This window comes from Staurois parvus, unplaced genomic scaffold, assembly GCF_062004578.1.
Source record: "Staurois parvus isolate SC_StPar_1 unplaced genomic scaffold, SC_StPar_1.0 ptg000902l, whole genome shotgun sequence".
Taxonomy (NCBI): domain Eukaryota; kingdom Metazoa; phylum Chordata; class Amphibia; order Anura; family Ranidae; genus Staurois; species Staurois parvus.
The window spans coordinates 118,961-125,177 of NW_028318698.1; positions in this window are offsets into that span (position 1 = coordinate 118,961).

Sequence of the window (6,217 nt, forward strand, 5' to 3'; positions counted from 1 at the left end):
TTAAATTACAAGGTGCACATTCACCGGTGGCACGGTCTTTCATCCATAGAGCTGGTCTGTTATTAGAGGAGAAGAGGGGAAGCGTCTCTTCGGGATTCCATAGAAGAGCTCATGACTGCAAAGTGACAAATTAGAGGCCCGATCCTTCGGATGAAATGCGGCCGATCGTCTCCATTTTTCCAGTCAGCTTCTAAGTATAAGCATTAACAAGAAACCAAACGTCTTCAGGGCTCTTCAGTTGTGGTGATGGTTGGTTGGGCAGGGGCTCGGTAAAAACATAACACTTTGTGCTCGTAATTCTGAGAAAACTGCGTACGGCAAGAACGATTATATTTTACATCAGGTTTCTAAGTGCTATTGAAAGTATATGGGGGCCGTTTATAGCCTTGTGTTGTGAATGGCACCCCAATGCACATAGGCAATGCACCTGCATGGCAGTATACCGCAAGGCGTGGCAACCCACAGTTTGCATGAGTGCATTGGCAGCACATTATTTTAAAAGGACTGTCAAAATGCAGCGCACATTAGGACTGCTTTAACACAGCACACATTAGGACTGCCTTACTGGTACATCACTGCTCTCAGGTAATGCCCTGCATTGCAGTGTGCCACAGCTTATGGCTACACAGTAGAGCATGGTGTTCGGTGCATTGGCAGTCCATTATTTTAGGAAGAAAGCCTCAGTGCAGAGCACATTAGGACTGCCTTAGCACCAGGGGTGGACTTCCCGAGGGTCCGGAGTCAGTAGGGGGCCCCATGAGATGCCCCTGGTACCTTTCATAGGCTTTTTGGGCGTGGTTTGAGTGTGGGCGAGGAGCCCCATGAGTTGCCAGTCTGCCCCTGCTTAGTGCAGTGCACATTAGGACTGCTTTAACACAGCACCCATTAGAACTGCCTTAGTGGCACCACAATCCTCTCAGGTTACGCACCTGCACTGCATTATGCCACAACACATGGCAACGCATTGCATTGGGTTCATTGGCAGCCCATTATTTTTGCAGGACTGCCTTACTGCAGTGCACATTAGAATTGCCTTAATGGCACCCCAATGCCCTCAGGCAAATGCACCTACAAAGCAGTATGCCATAACGCATGGCAATGCACAGAAAGCACTGCGTTAGGTGCATTGGCAGCCCATTAAAAGGGCAGTCTTACTGCAGCGCACACTAGGACTGCCTTAATGGCACACCAATGAACTCAGGCTATACACCTGCATTGCAGTATTCCACAACACATGGCAACGTACAGCAGATCATTGCTTTAGATGTATTGGCAGTCCATTATTTTCAGACGACTGCTATAATGCAGCACACATTAGAAATGCCCTAATGGCACCCCAGTGCACTCAAGTTATGCACCTGCAATGCAGTATGCCATAAGGAATGGCAATGCACAGTAAAAGATTGCTTTAGGTGCAATGGCAGCCCATTATTTTCAGAGAACTACTACAGTTAGGTCCATATACTGTGTATTTGGACACAGGCACATTTTTCATACTTTTGGCTCTGTATGCCACCAGAATTAACTAAAACGAAACAATCCAAATGAATTGGAAGTGCAGACTTTCAGCTTTAATTCACGGGGTTGAATATACATATCAAATTTTAGGAACTGCATTTTCAGGGGCTCAAATGTAATTGGACAAATTAATATAATCATAAATAAAATGTTCATTTTTAATATTTTGTTGAGAATCCTTTACTGGCAATGACTGCCTGAAGTCTGGAACCCATGGACATTACCAAGGATTGGGTTTCCTCCTTTCTGATGCTTTGCCAGGCTCTAACTGCCAGGCTCTAACTGCAGCTGTCTTCTGTTGTTCTTTGTTTGTGGGTCTTTCTACCTTCAGTTTTGCCTTCAGCAAGTCAAATGCATGCTCAATTGGGTTGAGATCAGGTGACTGACTCGCCCATTGCAGAATATTCCACTTCTTTTCCTTCAAAAGCTTCTGGGTTGCTTTTGCAGTGTGTTTTGGATTATTGTCCATCTGTACTGTAAAGCGCCATCCAATCAACTTTGTTGCATTTGGCTGAATCTGGGCTGACAGTATATCTCTAAACACTGCAGAATTCATCCGGCTGCTTCTGTCACATCTTCAATAAACACCAATGACCCAGTGCCACTGGAAGCCATGCTGGCCCATGCCATCACACTGCCTCCACCATGTTTTACAGATGATGTTGTGTGCTTTGGTTCATGAGCTGTTCCAAGCCTTCTTCACACTTTTTTCTTTCCATCATTCTGGTACAGATTCATCTTAGTTTCATCCGTCCAAAGAATGCTTTTCCAGAACTGGTCTGGCTTTTTTAGATTTTTTTGGCAAAGTCTAATATGGATTTTCTATTCTTCAGGCTTATGAATCGTTTGCACCTTGTGGTGAATCCTCTGTGTTTGCTCTCATGAAGTCTTCTCTTAATTGTAGACTTTGACAATGATACGCCCACCTCCTGGAGAGTGTCTTCACTTGTCTGGATGTTGTGAATGGGTTTTTCTTTACTATAGAGAGGATCCTGCGATCATCCACCACTGTTGTCTTCTGTGGACATCCATAACCTTTTTATGTTGCTGAGCTCACCAGTGCGTTCTTCTTTCCTCAAAATATACCAAACTGTTGATTTGGCCACTCCTAATGTTGCTGCTATCTCTCTGATGGATTTGTTTCATTTTTGAAGCCTTGCAATGTTTGCCTGTTTCACTTGCATAGACAGCTCCTTTGAATGCATGATGTAGGTTCCACACTTAATCCTTATGCACAAGGGACGTTTCTACAGCGGCTGTTTTTGGCTTTTGACATTTTTTCTACAGCCAGTAAACTCCCCAGCATGTTCTCCTATGTGTTCATGCACACATAGACTGTAATCAGCGTTTTTTAGGCAGGGGCGTTTTTTGGCTGGAAAAACCCCCCAGAACTAGTGGGTTTCTAGAGGAGTTTTATAGCTGTAAAGACACTCTAACGCTGAAAAACACTGTAAAATGCAGTAAATCGCAGCAAACCTGCGTTTTTGGACTTTGAGCAAAAAACCCCGAAAAATACTCAGCTAAACGCTAATGCAAAAAAATACTGAAAAACTTGTGTTTTTAACGTGACTTTACACAGCTAACGTTACCAACGTTATTACAATGCCCCCCCCGGGATGTGCATGGAGCCTTATGCAGGCCATAGACGGGGAGAAAACCGGCTGGTTTTTTAACAAAAAACCTAAAAATTGGTCGTTCAATAGGCCGATGTTACCACCAACAGTAAAAAATCGGCCGATTTTCTTCCCGTCTATAGCCGGCATTTAATTACTTCTGTCCCTGCAGAGAGCCCCGCTATTATATTTGACATTAAAAAGTATTGTGGTTGCAACATTGTATCTATTTGTATCCATTTCGGATACAGATTTTTTTTTTTGGATACAAATAGATACATTCTTGCGACCGCAATACTTTTTAATGTCAAATATAATAGCGGACTGGAATTCTTCTCTCTCCTTCCTCTTCTTTTTCTTCAGATTTTTCTTCAGATTTTTTATCGGTAAAAAGATCGGCCGATTTGCCCATCATTGCCGTGAAAATCGGCCGATCGGCAAAATCGGCCGATATTTTTCCAACTTTACCGATCAAAAAAATCTGACAAAATCCAGAAAAACGGCCAACCAATTAAACCATTAATGGTGCGAAAATCAGATGATTTTTTTTTGGCCTGCATTAGGCTTGGTTTAAACCGCTGTGACTTGGGATCCGACTTGTGAGACTCCAGGTTGCGTGACATGTGAAATCCCATGTTAGTCAATGAGAACCGTCTTAATTAGCACCACTGAAGTCGCTCCGACTTTAGAAAAGGTTCCTGTACTACTTCAAAGCGACTTCTGTCTGACTTGTGCCCATAGACTTTAAGTCACCAGTCACACCATGCGATTTGTGTGCAATTTCAGTGCGATTTCTGAAGACTTTATTGCTACTTGTGAAGATTTTCAATGATTTTGTTCAATCTGCAGAGCAATTTCCATTATAATCTAAGTATGTGAACTCGCAAAAAAACTGCAGAAAAAGTAATGCAAGAACTATTTTAGATATCGAGCTGCAGCAAATCGCACATGTTAAGACACTGACATTCACTAGATGCGATTGCAGGTGCAATTTCAATTCCCAAATTGCACCTAAAATTGCACTGATGTGACTAATGGAAGTTGCCTTGAAGTCAGATCCTCATCTATATTGATGTGATTGGGATCCACCATTACAGGAAGATTACCTGTAGCTGATGATGTTCTCATTTGGCACAGGCAAAGTCACATGGTTTGAAAGTTGCATCAAAGTAGTACTCAAGTCGCATCAAGTTCCCAGAAAATTGCCTTGCAAAGTTGCAGTGTAAGTTGCATGACTTTCAGGTCGCAGTAGTGTGAACTGACACCCAGGGATTGGGTTTGCTACACTGTACAGGGAAGATGTGGTGTTTTAACACAAATTTTCCCTTCCCTTACTAATTATGGTCTGAAATTTAAAGAAATATTAAAAAACATATATATTGTCTTTTCAGGTAAATACATAGTAGTATTACATACTATATTGTAATAATAATAAATTTATATACATACACACATACACTGTATCTATATATCACTATATTGCCAAAAGTATTGGGCCCGCCATTCAAATCATTGGATTCAGGTGTTCCAATCACCTCCATGCCCACAGGTGTATACAATCAAACCCTTAGGCATTCACACTGCTTCTACAAACTTTGGTGAAAGAATGGGTCGCTCTCAGGAGCTCAGTGACTCCAAGCGTGGTCCCGTGATAGGTTGCCACCTGTGCAATAAGTCCATCCGTGACATTTCCTGGCTACTAAATATTCCACGCTCCACTGTTAGTGGTATTATAGCAAAGTGGAAGCAACTGGGAAAAACAGCAACTCAGCCACCAAGTGGTAGGCCACGTAAAATGACAGAGCGGGGTCAGTGCATGCTGAAGCGCACAGTGCGCAGAAGTCTCCAACTGTCTGCAGAGTCAATAGCTAAAGACCTCCAAACTTGGTGTGGCCTTCAGATTAGCACAACAGCAGTGTGTAAAGAACTTCATGGAATGGGTTTCCATGGCCAAGCAGTTGCATCCAAGCCTTACATCACCAAGTGCAATGCAAAGCGTCACATGCAGTGGTGTAAAGCACGCCGCCACTGGACTCTAGAGCAGTGGAGACGTGTTCTCTGGAGTGACCAATCACGCTTCTCTGTCTGGCAATCTGATGGACGTGTCTGGGTTTGGTGGTTACCAGGAGAACGGTACTTGCCTGACTGCATTGTGCCAAGTGTAAAATTTGGTGGAGGGGGAACTATGGTGTGGGGTTGTTTTTCAGGGGTTGGGCTTGGCCCCCTAGTTCCACTGAAGGAAATTCTTAAGGTGTCAGCATACCAAGACATTTTGGATGATTTCATGCTCCCAACTTTGTGGGAAGAGTTTGGGGATGACCCCTTCCTGTTCCAACATGACTGAGCACCACTGCACAAAGCAAGGTCCATAAAGACATGGAGGAGCGAGTTTGGGGTGGAGGAACTTGACTGGCCTGCACAGAGTCCTGACCTCAACCCCACAGAACACCTTTGGGATGAATTTGGGATGAATTAGAGTGGAGACTGGGAGCCAGGCCTTCTCATCCGACATCAGTGCCTGACCTCACAAATGTGCTTCTGGAAGAATGGTCCAACCTTCCCATAAACACCCTCCTAAACCTTGTGGACGGCCTTCCCAGAAGAGTTGAAGCTGTTATAGCTGCAAAGGATGTTAAAGCTGCAAAAAAAACTCTTTTGCTCTCCAAATCTCCAAACTTTTTTTGCTGCTGTGATTTGACTTCCTGTTAGAACGTGACTATGTTCTTTCCCTGTGGGCCCGCTGTATGTAGGGACATAGCCACTTTCTATTGCTTGCACCTGAGATAGCCTATGGGATGTATAGTGTGCATAGTGCAGTGCACATGACCGCAACTAATATGCACTGCTCATTCCAAACAAAGAAGCAGAAAAACACAGTGAGAAACAATATCAGGAAAAATAGGTTACAGAACCATTAAGTAGTGGATGCATGTGGATTATTTTTGTAAAATAAGATTAATGTTTAGCATCACTTTAAGAAGAGCAAACAAGAATAAACAGAACAAAACATTGCTTGATAATAAAAGTTTTACAAATATATATTTTGAAATAATCGGTTATAATATTGTTACAATCTGATTATACTG